Source organism: Canis aureus, chromosome 9, assembly GCF_053574225.1.
Source record: "Canis aureus isolate CA01 chromosome 9, VMU_Caureus_v.1.0, whole genome shotgun sequence".
Lineage (NCBI taxonomy): Eukaryota > Metazoa > Chordata > Mammalia > Carnivora > Canidae > Canis > Canis aureus.
The window spans coordinates 6,082,960-6,097,723 of NC_135619.1; the positions used below are offsets into that span (position 1 = coordinate 6,082,960).

The 14,764-nt window shown below is 38.6% G+C and overlaps 1 pseudogene across 1 annotated transcript in view; it reads right to left on the reverse strand.

The window, feature by feature from the left end:
* Positions 1-1,574: 1,574 nt before the first annotated feature.
* The window catches only part of LOC144320266 (THAP domain-containing protein 5 pseudogene), a 34,994-nt pseudogene continuing 21,804 nt past the window's right edge, over positions 1,575-14,764 (reverse strand). The window contains exons 4-5 of the transcript XR_013385817.1: positions 2,670-13,641; positions 1,575-2,634 (exon numbers count right to left, since the gene is read on the reverse strand). The product of XR_013385817.1 is annotated as a THAP domain-containing protein 5 pseudogene (transcript). The remainder of the gene's footprint in view (positions 2,635-2,669; positions 13,642-14,764) is intronic.

A 14,764-nucleotide genomic window follows, 5' to 3' on the forward strand; every position in this document is an offset into this window, starting at 1 on the left:
AAAAAAAATTTGGAACCATGATACTATTCATAAAACATTCACATTCTCAAGAATAATTGCTAAAATAAGTACTAAATCCTTGTTAAATTACTTTCTCATCTTTCACTAATCTCATCTGTTGATGAGCCATGAACTAGCATTGATTGAGATGGTTCTAGGTTAATGTGTCTTCACTGAACTGTACTCAACTATACAAAATAAAATTGTGTAAAAGCATCATAATATACTGTCTTTTAAAATTGTTGTAAGGAATCAAATATAAGGCACTCTCTCTTCTCTGAGGATAATAACCCTCACTTTATATTCATACATAGCATTTTCCCACAGTGAATTCCTCGGAGTGAAAAGATTTCCTCAAACTAGCATGAATATTTCCACCCTCTTGATATTAAATAATTAGCTTCCAATAAAAAAAATAACTATTTATATCATTACCAACATCTTGCCAGCACTGGGAACATCACCTTTTCTAACAAAAGTGTTGTTTAAATATCTGTCAGGAAAAAATGGTTTGTTAATGCTTTCTTTACGTTTTCTATTACTAGAAGGTTAAATTATTTTTCTAAGTTTGTTAAGCACTAACTTTCTTTATTTGTCCTTTGTCCATTTTTTCCCAGGTTCTTAGTATTTTATTGATTTTTTTGACTGTAATAATTTTGTGCCTCTGAGTTTTACAGCAATTCACCACAATAACAGCACGGTGAAAGGAAACTGAGGTATTCTGGGTGGCAAAGTGCCAAGGAAAGGGAGAAAGGAAGAGCATTTTTGTATTGCTGTTTTTCACTGTGGTGGGCTACCACGGAGATTGAAGTGCATTAAGCCTTTATTCAAAAACACCCAGTTGTAATCCCCTACGTATGTCTCAGTATGAGGAGGAGTCCTCTGAGTGTCTGGGGGAAACTAATGCATGAGCTTTATTGCTCCCTTCCCCCGAATCCTTTCTTTCTTTATTTTTTTTTCATCCAAACATTTATTGAGTGAATTACACTGTCAGAGAAACAAGTAATTAATGAAAATTCTGCTTTAAAGAGCTTACAATCTAGTCAAAAGAACATCCATAAATATGATATAAAAAAATATAAGGCAGATGCTGTTACAGTATTATAAAACAAAGCTGTTTTGTTTTCTGTAGGAGTAGACAGGAAACAATTTTGACTGGGAAAAGGGAGACAAAATTCAACCAAAGCTATAATTTTGACTGGTTGAATTTAGGGAATAAAATAAACATGAAGAAAGTCACCTGTATGGTATGTTTGGAAAATGCTAAGTAGTCCAGTGTGGCTAGAACACAGGATGAAGCAAATCACAGAGAATCATATATGGTAAGAAGCTTGGCTTTATTCTATATTCAAGAGTAATTTGATTTCTGGGAAAGTTAAGTAGTGAGTGGATGATATAGTTAGCTCTATAGTTGAAGCAAAATCTAGAATGATATGGAAGGGACTGAAAACACTGGCAAGATTAGCTAAGAGACTAAAATAATCCAAATAAGAAATAGAGTTGGCCAGAACCCCCAAATATAGAAGTTAACAGGCTGGAAACACCCTGATTTGAACATAGGCAAGCCAAGAAAATATCTTAAATATTTATAATTTATTAAATTTAAAGAAATAGAACCAGTTTAAATTATTCCTGAGTAGACTACAATTTTAAATAAAGAGAAAATAACTACAATATGCACAGGTAAAAACAGAGTTGAAACATTGTTTTATAATGACTTATTAAAGTTATTTTCATCTACAGTAATTATTTCAAATAAGTATTGTAAAATGGAGCATGGGAATACTTAAATACATTAATTCTACCAATTATCTGTACATAATTTATGCAAAAATCTATGGTTTTTTTCTCCCATAATAAAAATACCAATAAATCAACTTTTCATATTTAAAATACATATTTATATAATGCCAATGAATTGTATTAGCTTGAAAAAATAAAGTGTGGCCGAAAATAATCACTATGAATTTACAAAACAGTTAGTATACTATCTGCTGTGCAGTCAACTAATGTTTATTGAGCACCTCCTATTTTCCAGAACCAAAAACATGTTACTTCATTGAATTCTCAAAACACGCCTTTGAGATTAAGTAGTAGTATTTTTTTATAAAAAAAAAAAAAGGCAAGGTAAAGTGTGATAAGAACTGATAGGAAAAGAAAAGAACTGATAGGAACTTGCTCAATACTATAATCAGTAACATATTCAATTATATTAACTGTCAATTTTAAATCATTATTTTCTACATTTCTGTTGTTCCCACTGTCTTTTTCACATTTAAAAAAAATTTCTCATGGATATAAGCAATATTTTTATTTACATCACCATCATTCCTTTCTTGCTTGTCTAAGATCATTCCAGATCTACAGTTTCTTGCTTATAAATTTCAATAAAATACATATATATAAGTGGGCATGTATAATATTAAAGAGTACTCTATCATTCTGGAATTTAAAAATGACAAAAGCACACATTTAAAGAAGCTACACATTAAATAGATATGTTATGATTTACAATTTTTGGTTTATAAATTATAACCTTAAATATAGAATGTTAAGGAGATTACCTGACTATGTATTATGATAGTCAGCTACATATAGGGTATTGAAATACATATTCTTTTAAGTTTAAAGTACCTCTCCTAAAAAAAAAAAAAAAAAAAAAAAAGTACCTCTCCTATGAACCGGACTAATGGTTATTATCACTCAAGTGGAATAAAATTATAAAAGGAGTACTATTATTACAAATAACTATAGTCAACAAGTCAAATACCACAGAATTCAATTCTGAGGATAATCCTATAGCAAATAACATCAAATACTAGCCAACATCTAGTATTTTTTTTTCCAACATCTAGTATTATGTAACCATGTATTACCTTACCAAAAAGTTGTTCTATTAAAAAAGTATCTTAATAGAAAGGAAAGGAACTATAAACAGACTAGATTTTGTAAGTGCCCTAATTGTACAGATTACAGACTGAGGCTCCAAAGTAATTCGCCCAAATCACATGCCAAAGGTAGAACTGGCACTGATATCCAAGCCTGATTTCTCTTCTGGGCTCCTTTCACCATCTCCATGTTCTCCCATTTTATGAATCATATTATTTATTCACTCTATTTTAACTTTAATTTAGAAGATTACCAAGTGGTGAAACTTCTTCCCTACAGTCCAACAACTCTCTTGTTTTTCTTAATAATGAACACTACAAGAATGGGATGCAGTTTTTAACATTAGAACATTTTCTTAGCTTAAGATGAGAACTTTATACCGGAAAAAGTTACATATAATTTAGTTTGGCTGCAAAAAGCTTATATAAAAGTCATAGTGCTAAACTCTTTACACTCTATATCATGGTAACTTCATATGTTGTGAAATGATTTTCTATAATCTTTGACATTTTCTTCAGATAGCCAGTTTTCTTGTTTTAGCTGACTTATAAGAGCTTCCAAAGACTTCAATCTTCCAAGAGTTTGTTGTTCTTGTAGCTGGAGAAGAGTTATCTTTGAATGTAGTTTAGAAACTTTCTGCCAAAGATGTTCCTTATTTATATCTTGTCTGCAGTAAGAATGTTCAATTTGTAAAACTTCTGTCTCATAGTCTACATCCTTATATAAGGAGTCTTCAATGTCTAGATCTTCCATTTCCACAGTTTCTTTTCCAGCAGATACAAAAGAATTAATTGGTTTGGAATTTTCTGTGGGTACAAAAATGGCAATAACAGATTCTTTATTTGTATTTAACTCTTCGACTGTTTGAGTAATTGTGCTGAGTAAAAATGGACTTTCCTGTGCAGACTTAATTTCCATGGAATTATTTGTAAAGTTTGGGTTAGCAAGATGATTCGCAGTTATTTCAAACACTTCTTGGGTTTCCAAAAACGGCTGAACATCTTCAGAGTTTGAAGTTGTCAAGGTAATAGTTGTAGAATTTAGATTCTCAAAAATGTGTGAAAACCACCTATATCTATGTCTTGGGTAACTGAAGTTTCCAAGGTAGATACTGGTATTCCAATATCTTGTTTAAGCAGATTAAGAGTTAATATGTTATTTTGTATACATGCTGGTTTGGCAGCTGGTGGCTTCACCAAAGTAGATGAATTACGTAATTCTGTGTGTTCAGGGAGGATATTTGTATTAACCGTATTTTTCTTTAACTCATTTGAAGCAAATGATTCTTGTGACTTGGCTTTTAGGCACACTTCTTTCTCATCATCTAATTTTTTTCTTCTGAGATTTTTTTTTTGGAAGGGTCTTTGTCCTGATCGTCTTCAGGCAAAGAAAATATTGTTGGAATTGCAGTTTGTTTCAAATATCGAATACCCCATCTGATGTCAAGAGAGTCAGGAGTAAAATGGTCACTACACAGGAACTGGTATTTCCTGGGTACCCATGAATCTCGTTTCATATTCTTTAACCATTTTTCAAGTCTTTCTTTGCCATGTAGAGGAAACGGGTAAAAACTGAGCTTTCGTCCCCGATGGTTCCTACAGCAAATCGCCGCGCAGGAGCGAGGCATCCGAGGGGCCCGGCCGGGCGGCGAGGGGCGCTGGCGTGACCACCCCCCGCGCGTCGCCGAGCCCCGACTCCTTTCTTTGGAGATTTACTCCACATCCCCTACTACAATCATTGCAGAATGTGGGCACGAATCACCAAAGTTATCAGTGATAAATAACCCCAACCACATATTTTAATAACATTTATTAAATATCCTTGTGCAGTGTAAAATACCGTGGAAGAAGTACAGAGAACAGAAGTAACAATGGCTGTGAGCCTGGCTGCTGGGTCTCACACTTGTAAATGATGAACCCAGGTGAACCTGTGTCTGGCTGATTTACAAAATTTCTCCCTTCAAAGAGCTCGATGCCTAGTACAAAATAAAACAAGTGCTTGGAAAGTGATTGTTATGAATTGAATTTCTCTTCCTTGGAATATGACATGCTTATAGAGTCTTTTTTTTTAAAGAACCAGAAGCAGATCCATGAGATGAACCTCTGACACCAAATCTCCAAATCCTAACAGTTCATGTGTCTTGTTCAAATGACAAACTGTGGAATGAGGGAGTAGGGGTGGCTAGGAGGTTGCTAGCAGGCCGTCCTGGACAAATGGCCAAGGGACGTGATGGAGAATATGGACTTTTCATAAATAAAATCTGAATTATCAGAAAGTCACAAGTAAGTAAACAGATGGTGGCAGGGGAAATTTTGCAGGTAGAGTTAGCTGGGAAATGATCTTGGAGATGAATCCTGAGCTGGTCTTTGAAGATAGTGAAAGATCTAGCACAATCAGGAATATTATTTCAGAGTCAAGGAATCTCCTTCTGTGACAGAATGCCACCAAGCAGTTTCCTCATCACCAAGCAAAGACACAATTTATCCCTACTCACCTAAACTGTGTGTTTTTGAAAGATATTTCCCGGGAACCAGGCAATACTTCTGTTCACTTCAGAGGATCAGTCAATGTTAATACCATAGATCTGAGAGCTTACGAGTCCTGGACTCTCCTTCACTTTTCTCTTGACCCTGCATATGTTTGATCCAAGAGCATAGGGATTAATCTCTTCATCCTGGGATTACAATCACCAGCTAGCACACCAAGTCCAGTTTCTCTTTTTATGTCTAGAAGAGCAAAAGCAATGCAGAGGAGAATAAAATTATACCCAGACTTCCTTCCAGGTTGTGCAAAATAACAAGGCTTATGACTTAAAGGGTAGAATACATCAACTCAATCAAAATAAAATCAGAAGAGCCCATTTTCAGGGAATATAAACAATTCACAGATAACACTTAAATGAAATTCTCACTTTTGCCTATTTTCTAAAAGAGCAAATTCTTATAGATACAAATTTTTCGGCATAGAGTGTTGAGTTTTAACATTTCTTTCTGGTAGAGCAGACTGGAGGCACTCACAGCCACAGAAAGAAGAAATAGGATGAGCCTCCCGCTTCATGTAAGAAATCATGCAGAAAAAAATATATCAAGCCAAAAAAAAAAATCTAAAACACTTTAAAAATTTCAGATTACCTGCCGGTCGCAATGGGAATGTGTAACTTTACAAAAGGTAGATATTTTTTCTGTCACCATCTTATCCTAGGGATCAATTTTAGCCTCATTGAGTCATCATGTCCATCTTAACATGATGTAGTACACAAGACACAGCATCACCATACAGTATTCCTGCCCCAAATGAGTAAATAAACCTAATCCAACCTTTAAGTCTAAAAAAAGATGAGGGAGCTAGAAGTACAAAATACAGGATTCCACAAAGAAACAATGAGACTAATCCAGAAGGTGAGATATTCTACAGGACAACAGGATGCATCCCTTTGATAATCAGTGTTATGGGAAGAAAAAGACATACACTGGAGGGAAAGCAGTGGAAGGAGGACAAACACATGTTAAAGAAACATAAAACATTTAGCACCAAATGAAATGCATAATCTTTAATGGGATTCCTGTTTTTAAAAACCATCTGTACAAGACATCTGGGGAAGAATTAGGAAAATTTGATGGTGGACTGGCTATTAAATGATTTTAGGGAATTGTTAACTTTATTAGGTGGGAAGTGGTATTATACTTATGCAGGAAAATATTTTTGTTTTTTGTTTTTTTAAATGCATGCTGAAATGTTTAAGAATGAATTGCCTTGGGGGCACCTGGGTGACTCAGTCAGTTCAGCAACCAACTCTTGATTTTGATTCAGGTCATAATCTCAGGGTCATGAAATCAAGCCCTGTGTTGGGCTCCACATTCAGGGTGGACTCTGCTTGAGATGATTTCTCTCCCTTTCCTTCTGCCCCTCCCCTCTCTCAAATGCTATAAATCAATTAATCAATAAATAAACTAATTAAATAAGTAAACATTATTTTTAATGGAAAGTCTGAAGCACTGCCACAGAAATGTTGAATGGGTACTGAAGACAATGTAGTCAGACTCTATCACTTCACTGAGCTCTTTCTCTGTCACCAAAGCACAATTATCCTGGATCCAGCATCTGATCCCCAGTGTACCATCCCAAAAAAAGAAACCAGTGGCAAATCACTTGCATATCCATGGTCCTTGACTCTAGAGAATCCAACCAAGAATCTGAGTCATATTTATAATTTTTACAGAACTAGAGGCTGCTGCTCTAGGCTTCTGATCATCATTCTGATGGTCAGATTCATTGATCAATCAAAGCATCTGCTACAATTGATCTGCTAATCACTAGCAAACAAGTTGAGAGTGCGGGAGCCATAGAGAAAGTTTGGGCCTTCCAGTTGCCACTGCAGCTTTGGCAGCACAAATATAGATGTAAAACAGTAAGTAGCTCCCAAAGTACAGGCAGACCATGGACCTATAGAGTCCCCAAGACCTTTGCAAGGAGTCCGTGAGGTCAGAACTATTTTCACAATAATACCAAACATTCCTTGCCCTTTTCATTGTGTTGCTATTTGCACTAATAGTGCAAAAGCAATGATAGGTGATGCTGCTAGCGCCTTGGCATGGATCAAGATAGGGGCATCAATTCTGTGTTAGTAGTCATTGTGTTCTCTACCTCCATGTATTTGCGGGGGGGGGGGGAATTCAGTGTTGCTTTAAAGTATTATTGACTGTATTAGTTTGCCAAGGCTGCCATAATAAAATACCACATACATAGTTTACAAAACAGAAATCTATTTTCTCATAGTTCAGAAGCTGAAAGTCCAAGATCAAGGTGCCTACAGAGCTGATCCCTGAGGCCTCTTCCTTTGGCTTGTATATGGCCACCTTCTCACAGGGTCTTTCCTCTGTGTATTCATAGCCCTGCTCTCCCTTCCTTTTGTGTGTCCAAATTTCCTCTTCTTATAAGAATGCCAGTTAGACTGGATTAGGGTCCACCCTAAGACTCATCCTAATCCAATCCAAACGGCCTCACTTTAACTTAATCATATCTTTAAAAATCCTATCTCTAGATACAGTCACATTCTTCTGAGGTACTGGGAGAGAGGACTTCAATATATAAATTGAGGGGAGCACGCAATTCAGTCTATAACATTGACAAAGCAGTAAAAACTATTAATTGTATTAAATCTCACCTCTTGCATATGTGTCATTTTGGTATTCTGTGACAAAAAAGGGTACACAAAGTTTTATGTACACATAAAATACTTTTGTGGCATTCTAAATTATGATAGTTATCTCAAGGGAAAACATTTGTACAATTGGTTGAATTGCAAGCTGAACTAGCCACTTTTTCCCTGAAACATCACTTTTGCTTGAAAAAATAACTGACAGATAAACTATAGTTATTCAGACTTGAGAATTTGGCAGGCATATTGAAAATGAATGAACTGAGCCTGTCACATCAAGAAAAACAACTGAAAGTTGTTGCTAATGATAAAAATCCAAGCTTTCTAGCCAAAGGTAGAGTTTAGGAAATCTTGTATCTGCCACCATGAGCCCCTCAACCTTTAAATTCTTATCTGATTTAAAGCTACTGATGGTGATATAACAACTATGATAGTTTCATACTCTATAATAAAATGCGTTAACATATGGAAGTTGCCTAAATCAGTGAACCAAATGACCAATGGATGATGTTACAAAACCATGCCTGGATGAAAGTTTCATCCAAAATGCAAACTAAACCAATGGATTCAACAGAGTATAAAAAGTTTATTAATATGATTTCAGATTCCATATTGCAACTAACATCTCGTTCGAACTATATATCTGCATAAAGGCCAGTGTTTTCTTATATTTTTTAACCAAACCAGCATATTGCAGAGACAGAATGTGTAAGTAGACCTGAGAATCCAGCTGCCTTCTTATAAGCCAGCTCTGCCCTGACAGATATTCGAATATGATCAAACACCCCCAGTATCTTTTCCTTCAGTCTACACTCCCCATGTTTTCTAGCTGTTCCTTCCTGTCCATGATATAAAGTATCTTCAACAGCCTGGTATTCTCCTTTGAATACCCTGCAGTTTGTCTATAACCGTCAGAGTATATGTCAATATACCAGGAGCTGGGGTGGAGATAAATAAAACTAGTTTAAAGCCTGGAGGCTGCCTCTGACCAACCTCTACTTCATTTCTTGCCATGGTATCCCATGAACTTTTTCAAAATGGTTGGAGTCTCTGAACACAGGGCCTGGTCTTAGACAATACTATGGAAGCCCAGTTTTCACACAGTTTCCATTTCCTCTGTTTCTCTCCCCACCAACACTGAGAATGAGGTTGCCCAGCACTGAGAACATGACCCAGGCTCATTCTAGGAAGAGCTGAACCTGAGCATACACCCTCCCTGTGTCTGCTTGCTCCTCCCCTTTCCCACAGAAGGGCATCTCATACAATACTGTAAAACCACAGAGAGAGAAAGAAAATGACACGTTATCCAGGCTAGTCTCCGGTCACTTCAGGGAAGGAGGTCAGCTATGGGACTGACATGATACCCAGTGATAAATGCCAGAATAGAAACCAAAGAAGACTAAATATTTGCCTAAGTGTACCAAAAAATAGCATTGGACTAGGAATTGGGATATTTGATTTCTTGAACGTTGCTTTGAAACTGGGTACCTTGGTGAAGTTGTGAAACCTCTTTGGATCTTTCTAGACTCTTTCATCTGAACACCCAAAGGAGTGAATATATGATCACTCAGGTCTCCCCAGTTCTAGGGTGCCTCTCCAGAGACACAAGTGGTCTTTGATTACTCACATTAGTGAAAAAGAATGTGATCTGAATGTAGATCAGGTGAAACTCATTTCTATGTGACTTTAGAATATATTTCTTGGTGTGCAGCAAATCACGAGACTTATCTTCCCTATGATGCTTAATTTAGGCTAATGTTAAAAATCAATTTGCCTACAACTAATGTTGCTATGCTCCACTAAAGAAGTGTAGGTAATATTCCATAAGGCAGGCTGGCGCCAGCGAGAAAACAAAGGACTTGGAGTTGGGAACATGTGGATTCTGGCCATGGCTGCGTCACTTCCTAACTTATCCTCTCCAAACGTGAGATGAATTTCATCCTTAGAATGGATTCAGAAGATACTTTCTGAGCACTCACTGAGGCAGGCACTATGCCTGCCCAGAATACACAGAGATGAACCAGATAAAATCCCTTCTCTCAAGGGTCTCTACCTAATGAAAAAGAGAAAAATGGTTTTCATCCTCTTTTCTGCACATTTCTGTTGCAGGGAGGGAAAAGAAAGGTATCTAACCCAGCCTAGTCTTCCCAGGGAATTCACCAGCATAGATAAGACCAGAAAATGAATAGTATCTAAGGAAGTGGGTTATGGTCCAAATTGGGGAATAGAAGAAGGGAAGGACATTTCAGGCAAAAGCAATCAGATGACAAAGGCAAAGAGGTAGGAAATGACATGGTGCTTTTAGGAAGCAAGTAGTTCAGTGCAGCTGAGTTTAAGTGAGCTGAGCAAGTGAAAAAAGTACATGTAGGCCTGGTAGGTAGACAAAAGCCTGTGCTCCATATCATTTCATCTTGAGGATAATGGAGAGCTACCAATAATTTCAAGCATATAATTATATATTTGAGATCCTCCCGAGGCTTAGCATCTGTATTAATTAGCTATTTCTTGCTGTGATTATGATCTATAACAATCCCAAATTGTCAGTTGATTACAACAGCAAATATACATTGCTTTTGCTCACTGTTCTGCAGTCCAGCTGGACTTGGCTTCAAGACGTGAGTTGGATTCAGGTCTTCTCTACTTGTCTTCATTCTAGAACCCAGGCTGAAGCAGCAATGATCCCTGGAGTATACTCTTCTCATTTCAGAAGAAAGAGGTTTAGGAGTGCTGGTGAAAATCCATGATAGGACATCTCTTGGAGCCTCAGCTTAGACTAGCACACTGTCCCTTCCATATATTCTATCAGTCAAAATAGGGCCAAACCCCAAAGTCAACAGAGTGGGACGTATACTCTGCTTGTAGTGGGCCTTGCAAAGTCATGGGGCAAAGTACCTGGGCACACACTTCTGTTGCAGAGAGGGAGTGAAGGATTAGAAGCCACAAGAGGCACATTCTCATCAGGATTCATCACCCCAGATCTCTCTGCCATGGCCAGGGGATTGAAGGTTCACTGCCCCAGACTCATAAGGTTGCCTGGTTTAAGTTTGGTATTACTCCCAAGTTCCACTGTTTTTTGGAGTTCCAAGTTGGAAGTTCCAAAGTTCCAACTTTGGAGTTACAAGTTCCCCAACTATTTGTCTCCTATAACTAGGTCTATTCAAACCAGTTTCTAATGGCTGTTTGGGAAAGCCTTACACCAGCACTAGGAATGGGTCAGTGAGTCTCACATGGGTTAACGAGAACCCTAGTTCATTAACAAACACAGTAACCACCCACCTCCTGCCATTTCAAACCCTAGCACCTAAAACCAGTTCTACTCGAGTCTAGGTTATAGTTCCTTGTTCTCATCTAGCCCTACCCACGAGACCCACATTTCCTTGCTTTCTGCCCAAAGCCATCCTATTACATTACTATTGAGAGCATAACATTTCTTCTTTTCCCTTTTTCCTGTTTGTTCTTTGGTTTGTTTGGGTTTGTTTTGTTTTGTTTTTCAACAGAAGAATCTTAGGCTTTGTATATGGAGACAAATTTACTTGGAATTTATGGGACAGGCATGCAATTGTAGGGTAGGAAGGAGTTGTCACAAAGATGATAAGTAAAATTGTGATAACTTAATCAAGGCATGAATTTGCATAAGATCAGCTAGACAGAGTGTGAAGAGAAATCTTTTTAAAACCTTTATCCCTTTTGGGGCATCTTGGTGGTTTAGTCAGTTAAGGTCTGCCTTCGGGCTCAGGTCATGATCCCAGGGTCCTGGGATTGAGCTCGGGCTCCCTGCTCAGCAGGGAATCTGCTTCTCCCTTTCCCTCTGCCCCTTTCCCCTGCTTATGCACACTTGTTCTCTCTCTCTCAAATAAATAAATAAACAAAATCTTTGTAAAAATAAAGAAAGAAAATCTCAGGCCCTTTTGATAGCAACAGCAGCAAAATGCACACTCTCCTTAAGTGGTTATCATTTAATAATGTCACCTGGCTTTCATTGTAATAGTCACAGAGATCACAGGCAAACTGGGACCAGTATGTTAAGGGCCCCAGAGGAGTTTTCAAAAAGGAAATAACCTGTTGAAAACCACAGGTCAGACAAGAAGATGAATAGCAAGCATCCGCTGAATTTAGCCAGAGCCACTGTGTCTTGTTGCATGGGCCATGCCTTGCACAAGGGCACTCAGTCCTTGGGGTCAAGTGGGGCTAAAATTCAGCTTGTGCTCTGCCCGCCGAGCCAAGGCCCTGGTGGAGAGGTGCATCAGCTGGAGAAAGGGACAGCTTTTATACAGCACACAAAGGTGCCATCTCTTTGTCAAGCCTGAGCCAGAGGGGGTGCCTCTGCATATGCCCAGCAGGTTTGCCCTTTCTACATCACACAAAGCACCATATGGGCTACTGGCTCTGGATTTAGCCACTAGGGACTCAATGGAGAGGATGAAATTTTAAATTTACATGAAAGCCCTTTGTAAAATGTATAACACTATTCAGGTGTAAAGTGGGACAGGCAGAGGTGATTCAGAGGCTTAGCAGGTCACAGGAGAAATAACACTGACCACAAACCCACAGCCCAACCACAGCATGTAGAATCCACTTGAGACATCCAGAAATCTGACAAACTCCTCTATGAGAAACCATTTGAGAGTAGACTGGCCAGAAGACACAGATGGGAATGGACATGATGCCTTCTGAATGCCCATTCTAGTCGCACGCTCCAGGCCAGGTCTGGCCAAGAGGCCGAAAAGCCTCAGACAGAAGCAACTGGGCAAGCTTGTTGCAAGCCTAACTGCCAAAACCCTTTCATCTTGCTGGAGCTTGACTTGGAGAAAACATCAGGCCCCAGCGGTTCTCAGACGCCACACAGAGTGAAACCACGGGAGGTTTTTGTAAAGCCCTGTAGCACTGTGATTGGAGGGATACCCACAGTGCTACAAAACCCACAGAGACCTATACAAAAACTGCAGGGCCAAAGGTGGCATTTCCCTGAGAAATCCTCAGCTTGCCTACAATACCCCAGGGGATGAACCCTGCAGGAAACCACCTCTCTTTGCTCAGGGACCCAGGAAGGACACCAGGAAGTCGACCCAACCAAGAGAAGTGACCCCAGCTGCTGGCCTCTCAGTCACTGCTGCCTTCCTTGGATCAAACTGGCATTTCAATATGCTTCTATAGCCACATGTGGAGAATACAAAAAGAGTGTTTTTTTTAAAAACGTTTGTTGTCTTGGTTCATGTTGATTCTATGGTAAGAGTTATATGAGCCATCTCATATGGAATTTCTGAATCCAAATCCCTGGAGAGATTTGCCAGAGTGCTCTGCTTTGCAGTTTGAGAAGACAAATTCCAAGAGAGACTGATTTGTTTTTAAGCAATCTCCAGCCGTAGTTGTTCATTCTAAAAGCGGACTGTACTGTAAATCACCAGAACCTCATCAGTGCTTCACAATGCCCAGTCACCTCTTGTTATGCCACACATACTCTCCGTCCTTAAAGCAGCACTAATGAATGTGAAGGCTTTGACTCTGGAAATAGTCATGAATCCAAGATTCATCTTCTTGGCAATACCAGTTTTCCAAGACTGAGAGTTAGGCGTGGGTCTAGGAGTGAGAAGAGTCTAAAACAAGAGAAAGAAGTAATTCAGAGAATATCACGAAGCATACTATACCAGAAAGTTCACTGTAGGAATACATGCTCCTACCTACTCCTCAGTCAACAGCCTCCCAAAAGCAAATCCACCCCACCTATGGTTAATTAAATCATCATGAATCACTTGGATAAGCAATGAGGGCATCTTTCTAAGAACTGAGCCCTAAAGACCCTCCAGTCCTAAAGCTGATACGAAGAGGAACGCCCAAGGAGAGCTGCTGAAGTTTTTGGAATGGCCTCAATCACTGTGTTACAAATAAGCTCTTCTTTGGAAAAGGAACTCACCTGGTTGTAGAAGCAAGTAAGTAACTCATTTGTCTGTTCTTTGGGTTTGGGGGGGGTCTTTCATGTAAGGGGGCAGAAATATCAGGTAATAGCATCAAAATAGTGTCAAGGAGGACTGTGGGGAAGATGTGAACTATGGTTAGTCCCTCCGTAGGAGCTGGGAAGAGGTTTGTCTGTAAAAAAAATTGAATCTGGGCTGTGAAAGAACCCATACAGCTCTGGAGAAACAGAAAATTTTGCCTAATCTGTGGGATTCAGGTCCAGGCTGGAGAGACCACAGATTGTTTGGCTTAGCTTAACCCCAAGGAGAGAGCTGATTGGAAAAAAAAAGTTGATCTGAGTCTGTGATTCTATCAAAGTTCTCCAGATATAAATAATTCTGACCTTCTTTAGGCTGAGAGAGAGAGAGAGTTCACTGGCCATAGAGGGTGAGGCCAGAGGGTGGTCACTGGTGTCACTACATTTCTCTTCAGAAAAAAAGGAACCAGTTCCAAACATCTGCTTCTAACTGTTTGAGTTGCAGATGGAAGCTAGGTCACTAGAAAAGATGTGGGAACATTCTGGTTCCCAATGAGACCAGATTCCAAGCAGAACAAAGTGAATGTGTAATGCTTCCAACTAAGAAATGCTTTAAAGTCTATAAGACACAGGCAGGAGTAATTCCCTAAGGACTCATGGGGTTCATCTTCCTCACTAAGAGGACATGAAGCCACTCACTAATTAACTGTTATAAAATAATCAATGCTAAAATTGTCAAATTATTGTACTCAACATAGAAGTCATCTTTTCATGTCATTTAAGTGATA